At 44.2% G+C, this 19,415-nt stretch overlaps 1 protein-coding gene across 2 annotated transcripts in view; it reads right to left on the bottom strand.

Annotated features, from left to right (window-relative positions):
* LOC120461405 (gap junction gamma-1 protein) overlaps window positions 1-19,415 on the bottom strand; it is a 143,516-nt gene that overhangs the window by 77,387 nt on the left and 46,714 nt on the right. Inside the window, exon 1 of one of the 2 annotated variants that reach the window (XM_039649576.2) lies at window positions 9,728-9,840. The exons of the other annotated variant lie outside the window; for it this stretch is intronic. The gene's annotated coding sequence lies outside the window, so the exon portion shown is untranslated. Of the gene's footprint in view, window positions 1-9,727; window positions 9,841-19,415 lie in introns of those variants that run through there. 2 annotated transcript variants of the gene reach the window in all.

Genomic DNA, 19,415 nt, shown 5'->3' on the forward strand with positions numbered 1-19,415 from the left:
ACTGTTGCATACATTAAAAAACAATACAAAAGTAGTCAGGGATAACACAATAAAGCCCGAAGACTTATTTCCATTGTGGTCCCTACTAATTACTCTCTCTATTTAATTACTTTTAATTACTAATTACTTTCAAAATCCCTTATCAATCTCAACCAGCTGAATAATTTAAGGATAGACATGAATCTGTTTTAATTATTTCAAATAAATACTATAAAATTGCATGAATTATCTTTAAACTGACCAAGACGTTACTTTTTAACATCAGACAATACATTCTGATGTTGAACCCACAATTGTTTTATGTCAGATCTCATGACATTTCACACTTTTTTCATACATATTTTACAAGACGGCTAATTCATACGAATTTGTACGAGTGCGGTCGTACGATTTAGACACCTCATAAAATGCATACGAATCGCCGTGAGTTCGGATTGATCTATTCACAGTATTTACCTCAATTACATCAGCAACTGTAATTAAATTACAGATAAATGAAGAGTAATCCCTTACTTTACTTTTTCAAGGGAAACGTAATTAAATTACAGTAAATAATTACTTAGTAATTAGTTACACCCAACACTGGTAGTAGCGGACCGGTAACCAAAGTGATCATATACAATCTATGACTGAGCTGAGTCAGTGATTTTCTGAATTGAAAAAAAAAATCGACTGTATAAATGCCACATAAAGGCATCACCTCGTTTTTTAAAAAAAACAAACAACATCCTATGCCTGTTGACTTTCCCAAATGTGGCAGATTAGATTTGTCAAGGGGAATAGCTAGTCTGACAATAAGGCTTTTGCACTTAGTAAACACTGCAAAATGTGGAGATCATAACTATGCATTAAGATGAGTGGACAGAGGCAAATAATGAATGAACACAAAAAGAATGGTTGGATAAATCAAACAATTTATCGTTGTCAGGAAATAATGTTTGTGGAATAATTTAACCCATTGTACTGTATAAATTGACTGAGGTATGTTCAGTGTTGTGTAAACCACTATAAAAAATAATTATAATAAGTAAATTTGTGTAGTGCAAGGTTTATGCAAACAACAAATAAAGGCCTACATAAATTTTTGACATCCTCTTATAGCTGGAAATCATGTTTGTATTTTTATTCTATGTATTTTTTTATTGTTCGGAGCAACGGGGGATATAGATTCTAAAATTACGGGCTATGAAAAACATTTCTTAATATGTCATACATCATTTGAAAGATATTTCTAATCTATAAATTGCAACAAACTTGTAATTAACACTTATATTTAAAATATTTAGTTATTATTAGATATTTTTGAAATAGTAGCCATTAATTCTCTGCAATATGTTGTATTTCACATTGTTGTGAAATTCTATAGAGGTAAAGAGGTTTAACTGAAATTATATACTTAAAAATGTTGTCATCCTGGCCAGCAGGTAATTTCTGATGACAGTAAGGCAAGCCCTAGTAGTCAGTGATGATGTGAGGATCTGCAAGAGGGCAGCCACAGTAAAAATATGTTGTTGTTATTTTATTTTATTTTTATTTTTGCACATAGGTTCTTTGCTTTTTTGTTCATAATGATAGACATTGTATGCTGAGATAAGCAAATGTTTAAATAATAATACTTTGCTGAAGACATGGGTCATCATGGGTGATTGGAATACTGTACTAGTCAAATAACAGTCTGTTCATGCATATCTAGTGGCGAACAGTAAAGCCTTTTTTTTCTTTTTTCTTTCATTGTTGTAATCCATGATTTCAAATAAGAATCCCTGATTGACTTTTTAGTCCAAATCATTTGCCCAAATAACGCAAAGAAACTACTTGAGCACTAGTTAAAGCCTAAATTGTGTAAAATAACGTTTTGAGTTTAAATCATTTGCTGACAGCTTGGTCCCCCCCAGTTAAAAAATCCTATCTGCGTTAGCAGAGCGTCAGCAGTGCAGGAGCAGTGCATATGGTGAGCGGAAGCAGGACACACGCGTTTTGCTTTCATAATGACAGCGTTGACACGTGCGTCAAGTACTCTATAATGGGCAAGTTGGCTTTGCTTTATTTTATTTTCAAATACATTTAAGAGAAAAGACTTGTCAAGAAGCTTATTTTATTAATGGGCTATATTATATAACTTTTGGTTAATCTTTTTGTTTTTGTTGACTTTGTTTTCTTTTTAAATTGATGAAGGTCATTTGATTGACTGTTTAAAACGCAATAGATATCATCAATGCGCTTTTGGGCAAAACTTCTGTGTAATTTGGCCATGATCAATGCAATGTTGCTTTAATTCAGCGTAAGCCGCGCGGCAAAAATAGAAAGGACGCAAAAATAGAAAGGACGCCGAAACGATCGCAGCACTCCTGCTCCTGCTCTGCTCCTGCTACGCGATGCCGCGCCGCCTCTGCGTGCGGTGTGAATGCTCTAATCTGTGAACATGGGCGCCGAAAAAAATATGCGCTGCTGACGCTCTGCTAATGCGTGCGGTGTGAAACCGGTGTAAACTATATCGATGATTGGTTGATTTTGGCTCAGTCGGAATATCAGGCAGTTCGGCATCGAGATGTCGTCTTCGCCCATATCAGAAGGTTGGGGTTGAGACTCAATGCCAAGAAAAGTGTGCTTTTGCCAGTACAGAGTACGACTTTTCTAGGTGTGGTTTGGGATTCGATGACAATGCAGGCACGTCTGTCGCCTGCTCGTATAGCTTCGATTCTCTCAGGTGTCAAGCAAGCAAAGCTAGGCCAGTCACTCACTGTAAAAGAATATCAGAGAATCTGGGTCTGATGGCGGCAGCGTCCAACGTCATAGTGTGCGGCCTGCTGTACATGAGACCACTGCAGTGGTCCCGAGGGGAAACCCGCTCCGCAAGATCAGGGCCATGAGACGGGGTCTCCGTGCCCTGGCTATGTGGAAGGAACCTTGGTTCCTGTCCCTGGGACCTGTGCTGGGAGCTCCGTGTCGTCAGGTAACTGTAACGACGGACGCCTCTCTCACAGGTTGGGGAGCAATCATGAGTGGTCGCTCGGCCCACGGGCTGTGGCAGGACCATCATCTTCATCTGCATATAAATTGCCTAGAAATGATGGCGGTGTTTCAGGCCCTGAAACATTTTCTCCCAGACCTGAGAGGTCACCATGTTCTTGTCCGGTCAGACAACACGTCGGTGGTCTCTTATATAAACCATCAAGGGGGTCTGCGCTCACGCCCATTATACAAGCTAGCTCGCCAGATCCTTCTGTGGTCCCAGGGGAAACTTCTGTCATTGAGGGCGATTTATATCCCAGGATATTTAAATCAGGGAGCAGACATCCTGTCGAGGCACTTCGTGCCGAAGTAGACCTATTTGCATCCAGGGAAACGTCACACTGCCCGCTGTGGTTTTCCCTGAGCCCACCAGACGCTTTGGGGTTGGATGCGATGGTACAGGAGTGGCCGAGGTTTATCCCTGTATGCGTTTCCCCCGATTGCTCTGCTCCCAGGAGTTCTGGAGAGGGTTTGCCGGGAAGGGGTCAATCTACTGTTAGTAGCCCCGTACTGGCCGGCCCGAGTGTGGTTCGCGGACCTAATTTCTCTTCTCGATGGCCCTCCTCTGGAGATTCCGGTCATTCTCAAGCATGCGGGTCGATACTTCACCCCTGACCAGATCTATGGAGGTTGTGGGCTTGGCCTCTGAGGGGGCCCAGCTCATAGAATCAGGTCTCTCGACTGATGTCGTGGAGACCATCCTCCAATCCAGAGTTCTGTCCACGAGGAAATTGTATGCCCTGAGGTGGAAAATGTTCACCTCTTGGTGTGGAAAACACCCGTTGGACCCAGTTAACTGCCCGGTGTCGGAAACTGCGTTTCTCCACAGGGTTATCCCACTCCACACTGAAGGTGTACGTGGCGGCCTTATCTGCTTACCACGTCCCTTTGAGTGGAGCTTCTCTCGGGAAACACCCACTTGTAATTCGTTTCCTTCGTGGTATCTTGAGGCTGAGGCCAGCAGTGCGCACAAGGGTGCCGACTTGGGACCTAGCAGTTGTTTTAGAGTGGATCTGTCTAGCACCTTTTGAGCCCATTGAAGAGGTTCCTGAGAAGTTTGTCACTCTGAAGACCATCTTTCTTCTAGCAATATCTTCCCTAAAGAGAATTGGAGATATTCAGGCCTTGTCGGTTTCTCCCTTGTGTTTGGAGTTTGCTCCCGGTATGGCGAAGGCTTTCCTCCTCCCTAGACCAGGATATGTTCCTAAGGTTCCAACTAATGTTGTCAGGCCTATTGTGCTGCAGGCTTTCTGTCCTCCACCATTTATCACACCAGACCAAGAGAAACGAAATCTGCTTTGCCCTTTGAGGGCTTTAGACGCTTACGTCCACAGAGCTGCCCTGTGGAGGAAATCTGAGCAGTTATTTGTCTGTTTTGGACCTCCTAAGAAAGGTTGTCCCGCGTCTAAGCAGAGGTTGAGTAAGTGGGTGGTCGAGGCCATCTCACTTGCATATGAGTCCTCCGATCAGCCTTCTCCCTTGGCTGTCTGGGCTCACTCAACCAGGGGTATGGCCGCCTTTAAGGCGTTGTTGTCGGGAGTTCCTATTAATGAGATTTGTGATGCGGCAGGATGGTCATCACCACACAAATTTGTAAAATTTTATCATCTTGATTTTAGCTCCACTCCAGGGGCGCAGTTGCTTTCGTCTGAGTGTGCGCTCTGATTTCATACAACGGACACCTGCTCGCATGGCAGCGTTAGTATTAGCGTTCCCATAGCGGTTACATGCAGCTCGAAGTTCCCTGAATGGGAACGTCTCTGGTTACGCATGTAACCTTAGTTCCCTGAAGGGAACGAGACACTGCGTGTCCATGCCACACTCCCAGCATACCCGTGAGCACTTGCTTCGGTCTTATCAGAAGCTGTCGCGCTTGTGTTTCTAGGGTACTTTATAGTTTCCTGGTCAATACGTCACCCCGCCTATGACGTTCCGTCTCGCCATTGGACTGATTTCATACGTGCTTCATGACACATTCACGCAGGGGCGTTCCCCATAGCGGTTACACGCAGCGTCTCATTCCCTTCAGGGAACTAAGGTTACATGCGTAACCAGAGACGTTTCTTTTGAAGCAGGGTCAGATGTTATCAGGGGGTTGGGGGGTAAAATGCCGGCAGAATTAATATGCACCCAAAATTCAAGATGTGGTGGAAAAAATGCTCCTAGTAGGCTATGAGTTATTTTTTATTTTTATAACATATGATATTTAGTAAACAGTTCAGTAAGCAAAGAGTGGCTTAGTTCCAGAATGACCGTTTCTAATGAATCAATTGATGCTTCTATGATTCGTACATTAAAGGGCACCTATTATGGAAAATTCACTTTTACATGGTGTTTGAACATAAATGTGTGTTGGGAGTGTGTGAGCAAAACCACCCTAGAATGATAAAAATCCACCTAGTGGTTTTTTTACAATCTCAATAAATCATATGCACTGTCCCAGAACGAGCTGTTCTGAGATCCAGCTCTTTGTGACGTAGAAAGTGAGAAAGGGGTTTGATTGACAGTGTGGTTGTGGCATAGACCCCGCCCTCGGTGATCTGTACACATCATCCTCCATTGTTTCAACGACAGCCGGTAATGTAAACGTAAACGTTCTGTCGTGGGTTAATCCTGTTGTTGTGGCTTAAAAGTTCCTCAACTGTGGATCGTCGTCTACTGCGATCCACCGTCACCTCCAGTAACGTTAACAGTAAGTGTATTTTATGATTTTTGAGCAAATAGTCTTTTCAGTCAATGTCAGCCAATTCAACAACAAATGCATCTAAAGTTGTTGTCATCGTAGTCTGTGTAGGCTATATAATTTAAACCTTGTTTGTATAGTGTGCAACCACACGTTTATAAATATATATATTTTTAAAGATATTGTATTAAAAACTGCATATGTTGTTCTGTAAGTTAGCCATTTTCTCACGTTTGCCACAGAAGCACCTGTATGACAAGTAAACATGACACAACAGGTCCCTCGCATAAATGTAATTTCGCTTGTATGTAGCAAACTTTATCACAGAATGTGTATGTAGTTTCAAAATATTGCGCCAGCTTCAGTGTTTGTGTGTGTCTGTGTCTGTGTGTTGCACATCTGGACGCGATTACAACTCTATAATAAGTACATAAATGTATCAAATAACCATACCGAGACGTACTGGTCCATTCTCATTTATGTTTATGCTGCCGGAGTCACTTCGTACTATTCATATATTCCGATTCAAACGTACGCTGAATGACATTCAAAACAGCTTCTCTCTCAGTCTCTCAGTACCGACTGCCATGGGTATCAAGTTACGCCCTCATCCAAAGGCAGGGTGGGGATATGCAGCTCATTTGCATTAAGGTGGTATAGTCCCCAAAACAGCTCATTTTTAAGCAGGCCCCAAAATGACATTTTCAAATGGTATTTTGAGCTGAAACTTCACAAATACATTCTGGGGACACCCGAGACCAATATTACATCTTGTAAAAAGGGGCATAATAGGTGCCCTTTAAGACGGTAATTTGGCGCCACTTATTGGCGGTTTTAATTTCATAATAAAAAATATATATAATTAGGCGGACATTTTTTTTCCTGAGCAAAAATATCCTTAATACCTGACCTGTACAGCATAACACAATGGTTTTAACCTTTAGTTGTAACTTTTAACTTTAATGTGCCATTTATATTTTATTTGACCCTTGATGTAACTTATTGGTATTAAATCATATTTTTGAAAAACAAGCAGTTAATTAAGTCACTAAATTAAGCACATTTTAGGTTATCTGATTTTTTTCTTTACAGTGCTGTTAACTGTACAGTCTTTACCAAGAAATTATATGAAAAATATTTTACAAAAGCTGGACAGGACAGTTCAATTCTTACAGTTCAATACAATAAAAGAGTATAGTAAGAAAGAAAAGTTAAGCTGTTACACTGAGATGGTTTGGGAAAACCAAAAAGGGTTTTTGTACAGTCAATTAAATGTGTACAGGAAGCATTAAACCATCTAGTTAAATGATTGTTTATTATTACAAAACCTTTGTGAGATTCTTTATTTAGGCTTTTTGTTTCTCGTTGCCTCTCCTATTGAGCTATTTTGTCCGCACATACGACTCTCTGCCAATCAATCACACGTGCTCACATAATTTTCATTCTATGAAAGCTGTATACTGCATTCACCAGTTTTCACTCTATAGCGGTTGACCAGAGCACTGAAATTATTTCTCACGTAAACCAGTGCTCGAAGTGGGGCGGTACTCACCGGTACGCAGTACCGGCACTTCTACATTTTACTCTTAAAGGCCTCATTATGCTTCTGCGTCAACTCCACGGCGTAGCTACGTCGTCACCACTACGGCGTCGTGGCCGTTTTATGCTTCTCCGTGAGGTTGTGGTGCATCGCGGTGCATTTCGCCACCAGAACGCTAGGGGGGTTCGCGAATCTCTTTGGTTCCGTGCGCCGCGAGCGAAAGAGAGAGAATGTTGTTTTTGCAGCTGCCAGCTGGAGCTAATCGACGTTGAATAACGAGACGACACAAACTTTATCCCCACAGAATCAACACGGATGTCCAGGGCCCATTCCTGCCATAACGATACCTGTTCAAAATGACTTGAAGGATTTTTTTCAGTCTCCACATGGAACTGTGCTATGGCAGGATATAATGTGTCCCGTGGCAGACTTGGTTAGTACTGTATTATCAATGATGTAACCGTGAACATTGTATTGAAAATAAACGACAAACTGTGTTTCAAAACAAACGTCGATTTATTGATTGTTTGAAGTTTATGAAAAAAATCCTTCAAGTCATTCCGAACAGGTATCGTTATGGCAGCTCGGGTGGAACCTTTATTTTACTGTCTATGGGTGGAACGGGCTCTGGACATCCGTGTTAATTCTGTGGGGATAAAGTTTGTGTCGTCTCGTTATTCAAAGTCGATTAGCTCCAGCTGGCAGCTGCTAAAACAACATTCTCTCTCTTTCGCTCGCGGCGCACGGAACCTAAGAGATTCGCGAACCCCCCTAGCGTTCTGGCGGCGAAATGCACCGCGATGCACCACAACCTCACGGAGAAGCATAAAACGGCCACGACGCCGTAGTGGTGACGACGTAGCTACGCCGTGGAGTTGACGCAGAAGCATAATGAGGCCTTTAAGCGTACCTGCACTTTTTGTTGCGTACCGCTACTTCTCGCATGTAGCCGGTACTCTATACCACTGACAGGAAAAGCGTGCTGTGAAACGGCAACTGGAGCTCGCTGCTGTCACCGCTAGCGTGAGTAGCACGTATCTTTTTCGCCTTGCATGTTGCCGATCGGCGGCTGACTTGAAACAGTGCATGCTGGTTAGAAATTTTGTCCGACTTGATGCAGCGCTGACTCCATGTGATGTGACTGTGATGTATGCCATCAAAGTACCGCGAGAGCGATACGAGAGTAGCCGGCGCAGCTTCTCAAGAGCGGCTGCACGAGCTCTGATGATGTCACAGCTGTTATTTAGTGTTTAGCAATGTTGTTGATCTGTGTTGTGCTACTTTCATGTTATCACTGTGAAGCTGCTTTGATACAATCTGTATTGTGAAAAGCGCTATATAAATAAATGTGACTTGACTTGACTTGACTTTTCATGGAGAAAATAAATATGATTTCACTCACACAAAAAGTGACCAAACTGCACAGAATTTGCATGTCTAGTGTGTTTTAACAAGAACTGGAGTAGGCCACGTCAGAAGACTCAAACATATTTATACAAGATTTAGCCATTTAAACTTGTCTTAATTATTCAGTTTGGGTAAAAATATGTTTTATAAATAAATAAAACGAGCAAGCAAGTCAGAATATAAGCTTTTCTTTTAGTTTATGTACACAGACAGGTAGCCTACATGCCCAAATCAAACAACACGGGCGAGCGCTGTGTTGCTCTGTCTCCCTCGTGCATATTTTCCAAATCAATTGACACGATAGTAAAAGGTTGGAAGACCGCAGTTTCACGTGGAGCATTTGGAGATTTTTACAGATTAGAGACTAAATGAAATACATCTCAATACTAAATTATAAAGGCCGTTTTATAGACAAGTCGGTGCATTTCGACGATATGGGAAAATTAAAGCCCAGGCTATTATTTCTAGTTTTATGGTATTCGTTTCGTTCATATTACATTTTTATCATTAGTTTTAATTAATTTGACAGACAGCATTCCCTAAACTAAAATCAAATGGATTTCCCCACACATTTTGTGTCAGTCCTCTGCATGACATTTTATTATTTTCTTTTTTAGAGGGAACATTGCTCATAACATTATAAATGGTGTGTTGTAATTGCAGTAAAATTGCATGGTTAGAAAAAAATGTTAAAACATAGTTAGAAAAATGGTTTAAAAATTGTTTAAAAAATGCCCCCGGAAATTATTTATGGGGTCACATATTGGTTCTTAATGGGAAAGTTACATATGACATTTACTATAATACCAATATAATTAATGCATCACACTTGTGAATTTAGCTTCAAATGATTTATCTTCAACATGTTTTATATAATTGTTATAATAATAATAATAATCATTCCAAATTTTGATAATCATAAATATATCCTATAAATTATATGAATATTATTAATATTACAATAGAAATGTATAAGAAAGGTAATAATTTCTGAGAGAAAAAAAAAATAAGGTTGACCCTTAGCAGGACTCGATTTGACTTGCTTGAAGTGAACCACTGACTTGACTTGACTTGGTTGTGTGTACCTGCGACTTGGACTTGCTTGAGACTTGATGATAGGGACTTGAGATTTACTTTTGACTTGAACATGTGTTGAACACTCCCATCTCTGTCATATGTTGATTATTGATGTCTCTATACTCCTAAAAAATAAACCAGCCAAAAACATTTTCATTATAATATTTTCTTTTAAATTTCTTTATAATACTGATGTTTCAATATTTCAAGGTTCATGGGGAAAATTATGACATTAATCATAGGCTTTCTGTAAAACTAAAGCCCATCTATATATAATGTAATCTCAACCAATAAATTCAGAACTTTCTGTTGTGGATGCGCTGTGCCGTGTCTAGAGTGTTAAAGTACAACTCACATAAAGTTGATAATTCCACGAATTCCTGCAATTTCAGATTTCGAACAGAGATGGCGAAAAGAGGAAAAACATCAGACTGCGGCTTTAGTAAATTTGCAAAGATTAAAAAAAAAAACTTTTCACGTTGTCACCCTTACAAAAATAAACTATATTTTCCAATATATGAATGATCAAATTATCACTATATGAAATGATATAACAGTATATTTGAAAATTAAAATTATATTGAAAGATACATAAGGAATTGCATTGAAAATATATTTAAAAATGTGACAATATATTTCATAATATTTCATAATAAATGTATGTAATTTTATATTCAGTAATTCACTTCATATATATATATATATATATATATATATATATATATATATATATATATATGTATCACAGATTCTTTAAAAGTAACCCTGACAGTGCTGCATGTTGGCCTTATAAGATTAACGTGGGCGTCAGCTATAAAAAGGTGATACAAAAACACTCCAAATGTTTTTGTTTTTATATTTTTAAAAAAGCTGAAAATCCGTTCACTTATAGGCCGGCATATTTATTTACGTCTCAATGCATTATGGGTAGAGATGTGTAAAGGTTGTAGCCGGTTGTAGCCTAGCCGTTGTAGCAGCTTCGTTTTTTGTTTTTCCAATGTACCGGCTAGCTAGCTAAGTTTTGACAGTAGCGAGATGATCACACCGTAGGCTTAAATCCGGAGAATAACGAGAATGTCAGTTTACATGTTGGATGCATGGTTGGCTAGGGAGAAGAGTCCGCAGAGTCATTCCATCATGTGCAGTTAACAAAATAAGAATTGTAGAATTGTAATTGAAAATGTAAATGAGGTTGTTGAGCAGAACAGTGTTGACTTTGTTCAGTGTAAGGGTATTTCTGTGTATTCGACATAGTGACTGCTTGGAGAAAATAAAGCAAACAACGATGGTAGATGACTTATTAAACTATTTAAAGTGGAACGGGGTGAATTGAAGGGCCCACCGGCGAAGATTCATGTGGACAAGGAAATAAAAATAAAAATTCGGTAACACTTTACATATAAGGGTGCATGAATTATCATAAATTCATGCACGAATTAGGCATTAATTCATACATTAATATCTCAGGATTCATCAGGAACTAACACAAGTTCAATGTTTTTCATTCATGACTTCATGGATGAACAACACCTTATTTAAAACATTAACTATGATGAGTACATCATCATTAATTATGATTTATTGATGTTTTCTTTGTTCACAAAAAAATGTGTCTTTATTATCCATTGTGGATAAAGCTACAGTTATGGTACATGAATCATCACAAACTCATGCATAAAAAGCATAAATTCATGCATGCTAGATACTCTTCGAATTATTAAAGGAATATACAAAAATCCACATTACCTCATGCGTGCATACAGGCTAGAACATTATATCAATTAATATGAGAACTGTTTTTCTGAATTATGATATGAGTTTCCAAGCATGTCTTCTTCATAGCCAACAGGTAAATGGACAGACCCCAAAATTGGCCAATCACAGCAAATAGCACATGAATTCTGTTGACATTCAAATACAGAAGTCATCATTAACTAAGCATAATCTTTTAATGATTTCATCATGTGTGTGGCCCCTCAACTAAAGTGGTGACTTGGTCCTTTGAAACACTGATGAACAATATGCTTAATGGTGGCATAACTTTGAAATTATACGCATATTAACATGAAAGTTCAATGATTCAATGAAAGTTACCAATGATTTAGTTACCAACTTAATCATAGACACTGCACTCATCATTTGGAATTGTTTTTAACACTCAACCTCCTCAGCCAGCCTAAGGTTCTTTCTCTTTCACATGTTCTTGTCAAAATTGCACATGTCATGTGGCGGTGAGGCTAAACCCAAGGACTCTTCTCCAGTCCTAGGGTTTTATTAGCAACACAGAGCCACATCAGAGCTGGGGCTCAGGGGCCCAGCAGAGCTGCCGTGTTCTGGATGAACTCAGCCAACTCACACCCTAGGCCTCCCCAACTTCAGCTCTGACAGTAATAATAGTCATCACTGACCAAGATTATTACGCTCACAAATATTATCTCAGGCAGTCATACATGTCATGACATAAGCAGCAGATTAGAGCATAGCACATTTATGTGATGCGTCACATATACTTCTGCAATAATGATAAACATATTGACAGGGATGCTGGTCCCACAAAATTTGGTAGCAATTCAACCACATGGTCTGTTAAGAAACTACTACAGTATAATATACATTTCTTGTATCATAAGTTGTAATTAGAAGTCCTGTGCACTGGGAAATACTTGTATCCAATTAGCTGTTTGTACTGACATTATGTCATGACATCATGTCAATGGTTATTGAAGCACACAACATTCTTTTTGCAATATTTTAAAATAGTGCTGGATAAAATGATCATCAGGCTTAGCACAAAACATGACCATGTCATATTTCCAAAAAGGAGAGATGTTCTCTTGAAATTCTCACATTCATGTGCATTTTTCTGTTTTAACTTTTCACTCAAATTTCCATGCTGATAATCTAAGTTGAAACTAAATAAATAAAATAAAAAAACGAAGTGTTTTTGCTACATGACATGTAATATTAATAATAATTAATTATAAGAATGTTGTTTTATTAGCCTTATAATTGTATTCACAAAATTCCAGTTGTTTCAGAATTTGCAACTGTACTAATATTTGAGACCACTAGATGGCACGGTCATAAAAATTAGATTGACTGTAAGACAAGGCCCCAGTGCATCAAGCGTAGAGTTACTTGATGTAAATAAGTTTAATGTTTCTCATTTGTGTTCAGTTAGAAAGCTGTATAACTATAATTCCCTTTCGTAGTCACTTCGAGTTACGTCAGAAGTGACGGAGAATGGGGGTTTCGCATAGAAAGCCAATCTTCTTCGAGTATTTAAAAACGAGCCAATGGCATGAAAATGCCTTGGGGCTGCGGAATTTGCATAGCGTATCTCCGCCCCACGCAGTGGGTATAAAAGGAGGAAGTGAACGCAACCGCAGTATGTTTTCGCTTCGGAGCCAAGAGACCTCTTCACTCCTAAAGCCATTCTCACTGATCCAAGACTCTTCGAGACGAGCGTTCTCTTCAGTGTTGGTGTGACGGCGGTACCCAGCGAGATTCTGCATCGCCTGCGATCTGAGCAGTGGTCTGCCAGACTTTGCGCTTCTCCCTGGTCGCCTCAGCGCTGAAAGAGTGAATTTCCTCCTCTCATCGAAAGAGCTGCACGTGGCACGTCTTTTTAAAGATGTCTCGCCCGTGTTCTTCTGGGTGCGGTCGATTCATGTCATCTTCTAAAAGTCACGATCGCTGCTCTGTGTGTCTGGGCATTCAGCATGCAGCAGCAGCGTTCGTGGATGACTCATGTTCCTTCTGTGGGAACATGACCATCTCTACACTGAGATCTAGACTCAATGATCTGACTAAAGTGAGAGTCCCCGTCCCCGCCACTCGATCTGCTTCTTCCACGAGAAGCTCTTCGACTCGCGGACAGGGTGATCTGACGTTGTGGAACAAAGCCCCGACGATAGTTCCTCGGGCCACACCCCCCGCTCTAGTGTTAGAGCCAGCGAGCGCCAGTTCGATTCAGCCGCCTGCCTCTTCGCAGGTACCGTCTGTTTCATTCGGCGCTCCAGAGGATGATGCGATCGCAGCATCACAAGGCGGGCTTGATTTCTTGGGAAGTGAGGATGCGGCTGCGTTGCCTCCCTCGGGAGTGCCAGCGTTGCCCATGTCTGATCCCGAGTTAACGGCCAAGCTATCTCGGACCGCCGTGAGAATCGGGTTAGAGTGGAACCCTCCGCCCTGCCCCGATCTCTCACGGATGGATAATTGTTTTTTGGGTAAGGCTGCCGCCGCAAGGCCACAGCCGACCCCAATACCTTTTTTCCCCGAACTGCATGCGGAGCTGACGCGCACTTGGAAGGCTCCTTTGTCCTCCCGAGAGTGCGCTCTAGCCTCCCCCACCTTTCCTCCCCTCGACGGTGGGGCCGCCCGTGGGTACACTGGGATGCCTCCGGTGGAGCGCTCTGTTGCGATGCAGCTGTGTCCACAGAGCGCCTCCTCCCGTGGTCCTACAAAGCACCCATCCAAAGCCTGTAGGTTCTCGTCTGCTATGGCGGCGCGTTCCTATAGAGCGGCGGGACAGGCGGCCTCCGCCCTGCATGCGATGAGCACTTTGCAGGTTTTCCAAGCCAAACTTCTCATGCATGAGGGGGGACTGACAAGGGAGATATGCACGAGGGGGGACTGACCAAACGGCCTTTAATGAACTGCTCCGTTGGTCAGGTGATGGCCACTAGCATGGTCCAGGAGCGCCATCTCTGGCTTAACCTGGCAGACACAAGGGATGCCGAGCGGACTCGTCTGCTCGACACCCTGCTCTCCCAGGTTGGCCTTTTCGGCGGTGCAGTCGAGGACTTTGCCCAGTAGTTCTCTACTGCCCAGAAGCAGACGGAGGCGATCAAACATATTCTGCCCCGACGGCCAGCTGCTGCCTCCACCCAGCCGTCGGTACAGACGCCTCCCCCTGCTCGCCGCCGAGGACGCCCCCCTGCAGCTCCCCTCCCTCCCACGCGGCCCCAGCAGCAGCCTTCATCCGGGTCGCGGCGTGGAGGAGGACGCAGGCAGGCGTCACAGCCCCCTCAGGCCGCACGCCCCGCTAAACGCCAGGCCAAGCGACGCTCCTGAGACGGGCTGCTCAGTGATGAAGTCGAGTTTTTCCCAGGAGGTGGTAGCAGGCCCCCTCCTTCCCCCGGTGGAGGGCCGGGGGAGAATCTTTTGTTCTCAGCTCCCCGCTGCTCACCCACGGGTGGGCAGTACCCTGAGTTGGTTAAAGAAAGACTTGACATCATCACTGAGCACACAGACAGGAATGAGTGCGCTCGACGTCCCAGTGCGTCAGCCCACTCATTCCTCTCTGTCTCTGAGGGTGCAGAAGGGAGCGTGTGTCGTCCCTCGACTACGCCACTCCCCTCCCCCTCTATCGCCAGACCCCCGGCAGAACAGACCCCCGTGGAACGCTGGTCCTTCCCTGGTCTCTTCTGTCGGGGAGCGGGCTTTGACTGTGCATCCGGGCGGGGTAACTCCTGCGCGCATGCCAGTCGACCTGCCTCGCTGCCCCTCTGGGGGGACGTCTGTGGTTCGTATGACCCCGCTGGTACACTTCCTGGAAGCTTAGCTAGAGCTTCCCGGCCTGTCCCGCTGGGTCATCAGAACGATCAGATTCGGCTACGCGATTCAGTTCGCACACGGTCTCCTCCCCGTTTCAGGGGAGTTCGCTCCACTATGGTCGGTGGCAATGCCCCGGTCATGAGAGCGGAGATTGCGACCCTGCTGGCGAAGGGTGCAATCGAGGCGGTCCCTCCAGCCGAGATGAGGTCCGGGTTTTACAGCCCCTACTTCATTGTCCCCAAGAAGACCGGTGGGTTACGTGGGTTAGGGAAAAGAGCAAACTTTGCCCCGTGCAGAGGATCTCTTTTCTCGGCATGGAGATAGACTCGGTCGCCATGTCCGCGCAGCTCACGAGCGAGCGCGCGCACTCACTGCTGACTTGTCTTCGACAGATCGAGGGCAAGAGTGCGGTTCCACTGAAACTGTTTCAGAGGCTCCTGGGGCATATGGCATCCGCCGCCGCGGCAACGCCGCTCGGTTTGCTTCATATGAGACCGCTTCAGCTGTGGCTTCGCGATCGAGACCCAAGGTGGGCATGGCATCTTCCCGTGGTCGAACCTCAGCTTCTTACGGGCCGGTGTCCCTCTTCAGCAAATTTGCAGGCATCTCGTTGTCTCCACAGATGCATCTACCACGAGTTGGGGTGCCATGTGCAATGGGCATGCAGCCGCGGGTTCCTGGACAGGACCCCGCCTCATGCACATCAATTGCCTTGAGCTGCTGGCAGTACGCCTGGCCCTGCACCGCTTTCGAGCGCTGCTCAGGGGTCAACATGTACTTGTCCGTTAACTTACTTGTCTTGTCGCAGCTCGCCCGCTACCTCTTGCTATGGAGTCAGAAGCACCTGAGGTCGCTTCGTGCAGTGTGCATTCCAGGAGACCGGAACCTGGCAGCCGATGAGCTGTCACGGGTCCGCCCTATCTCCGGCAAATGGCGACTCCATCCCCAGACGGTCCAGCTGATTTGGGACCAGTTCGGGGAGGCACAGATAGATCTGTTCGCCTCCCGGGACTCATCCCACTGCGCCCAGTTTTATTCCCTGACCGAGGGTACGCTCGGCACAGATGCACTGGCGCAGAGCTAGCCGCGGGGCCCACGCAAGTATGCGTTTCCCCCAGTGAGCCTTCTTGCACGGGTGTTGTGATCAAGGAGGACGAGGAGCAGGTCTTGCTGGTAGCCCCTTATTGGCCCACCAAGACGTGGTTCTCCGAACTCATGCTCCTCGCGACAGCACCTCCTTGGCCTATTCCTCTGAGACAAGATCTACTCACTCAGAGACGGGGCACTCTGTGGCACCCTCGTCCCGATCTCTGGAGGCTGCACGTGTGGCTCCTGGACGGGACGAGGCAGGTTTGAGTTCGCTGCCACCTGCAGTGGCGGCAACCATCACTTCCGCTAGAGCGTCGTCCACGAGACACCTTTACGCGTTGAAGTGGAACCTCTTCGTCAGCTGGTGCTCTTCTCGCGGAGAAGACCCCCGGAGATGTTCGATCAGTGTCGTGCTTTCCTTCCTGCAAGAAGGGTTGGAGCGCAGGCTGTCGCCATCCACCCTTAAGGTTTACGTCGCGGCCATTGCCGCCTCTCATGAAGCAGTAGAAGGTAAGTCCTTAGGGAAGCACGACCTGGTCATCAGGTTCCTGAGGGGAGCGAGGAGGCTACATCCGCCTCGTCCTCCCCTCGTACCCTCTTGGGACCTCTCAGTAGTTCTAAGTGCTCTGCAGAGGCCTCCCTTTGAGCCTTTGCAATCGGTAGAGTTAAAGTTTCTGTCCATGAAGACGGCACTCCTGGTTGCACTGGCCTCCATCAAGATGGTGGGGGACCCACACGCATTCTCCATTGACGAAGCGTGCCTGGAGTTCGGGCCGGCTTACTCTCACGTGATCCTGAGACCCCGGCCTGGATACGTGCCCAAGGTTCCCACCACTCCCTTCCGGGACCAGGTGGTGAACCTGCAAGCGCTGCCCCTGGAGGAGGCAGACCCAGCCTTGGCACTGCTCTGTCCGGTACGTGCTCTCCGCACCTACGTTGACAGAACGCGGTGTTTCAGGACCTCAGACCAGCTCTTTGTCTGTCATGGGGGGAGCCAGAAGGGAAGGGCTCTCTCAAAGCAACGGCTGTCTCACTGGATAGTGGACGCCATTGCTTTGTCTTACCAGCAGCAAGGCCGTCCGTGCCCCCTTGGTGTGACGGCCCATTCCACTCGGAGTGTGGCCTCCTCTTGGGCTCTAGCGCACGGCGCCTCGCTAACAGACATTTGCAGAGCTGCAGGCTGGGCGACACCAAACACCTTCGCGAGATTCTATAATCTGCGAATTGAGCCGGTGTCCTCTCACGTACTCGCTTCCGCCAGTACTGGACCCGCTTAGGTGTCTTCGCTTGCTCGCCATTCCACTCCTCGGATTGGATAAGTGCGATATTTCCTCAGTGTCTTCTGTCGAAGCCTTGAGTCCTCCAGCACCGACGATGCGGGCACCACTGCTGTTGCTCTGGATGCTGGCTAGGTGCCTCCATGTGCACGGTTCCCTATGGTAACTGTCTCATGTGTATTATCCACTGTTAGCCTCTCTGAGCATGTATCTTCCCTTGGCAAGCCATCTGCCACCCCTGGAGTTAAATTCTAGTAGCCACCTGCGGTTGGTGATCCAGTGATCTCCATATGCGTTCCTATGCGGCCATATGCATATTTGTAAGTCCTCCTTCGGTAGGCATCAGGTAGCATGTCCCTCCCGGGATATATTTCCCAGTGTACCTTGGTATTCCTGTGTCAAAGTGGGATCCCTGTTAAAAAAAAAAAAAAAAGGTTCAGGGGTCCAGACTTTCGCAGGGCACTGGAAGACAGCTTGAAGATGGCATGATGGCACTGACCCCCATTCTCCGTCACTTCTGACGTAACTCGAAGTGACTACGAAAGGGAACGTCTCGGTTACGGATGTAACCCTCGTTCCCTGAGTAGGGAACGGAGACGTTACGTCTCCCTGCCACTTCGGCTGTATCGCTGGGTAGACGCCGGAGTTCAGCCTTGGCTCCTCAGCGAAGACATACTGCGGTTGCGTTCACTTCCTCCTTTTATACCCACTGCGTGGGGCGGAGATACGCTATGCAAATTCTGCAGCCCCAAGGCATTTTCATGCCATTGGCTCATTTTTAAATACTCGAAGAGGATTGGCTTTCTATGCGAAACCCCCATTCTCCGTCACTTCTGACGTAACGTCTCCGTTCCCTACTCAGGGAACGAGGGTTACATCCGTAACCGAGACGTTATAATTGTACTGATAAATACAAACAGTGTAGTTTGTTTATCTGGAGTTCTTTACGAGACCACTCATCTAGTGCAACATGATCTTGAGTAGGCCTTTGTATACTGTATGTATTTTACTTAAAGTGTGGTTCTACCACACGTAGCCTACATATACTTACGTTTGCATAGGCTTTAAAATGTAGGCTACAATATTGACAGCAACTAAAACATAAATTATTTACATATTAATAACTTCACAGATATACAAATTGTTCATAACCCCTTATTTAACTTATTAAATATATAAATATTTATATTTATATCATAAACTTAATCCATTTTAATTCTGTTCTGTAATCCAAATGTTTCGAATCGTGTGGCATCTAGACCAATCAGCAGTGGTGGAAAGAGTACTGAAAAAACATACTCAAGTAAAAGTACCATTACATTCCAAAAAATGTAGTGTGAGTAGAGTAAAAAGTACTTGTCCAAAAAATTACTTGAGTAAGAGTAAAAAAGTAGCTTATTTAAAAGTACTCAAGAGTAGTGAGTAGTGAGTACTAAGGGTGCCGATTCTAACCCTTATAATAAACACTGTGCACTACAATTTATAAATTAAAAAAAAATGCACATACTGGAATTCACATTATATTTTGTTCTTTGTAAGAAAGATTGAAGAATATCTATCATCCATCTTTTTAAAATGCATCAAATCAGTACACTCATCACCATTTAAATCATATTATTTGGGGGGAAAAGCATTTAAAATTAGGCGAAAAGCCACTGGGCCTGAGCATGTTATTGTTGCACATAAAATATCAATATTCATAACTGTGCAAAGAATTCAAAAACCTTTAGAAACTCATATGATAGTTCAGCATCACACACCAAGAGATGGG

This window comes from Pimephales promelas, chromosome 5, assembly GCF_988280905.1.
Source record: "Pimephales promelas chromosome 5, fPimPro1.hap1.1, whole genome shotgun sequence".
In the NCBI taxonomy this organism is placed as follows: domain Eukaryota; kingdom Metazoa; phylum Chordata; class Actinopteri; order Cypriniformes; family Leuciscidae; genus Pimephales; species Pimephales promelas.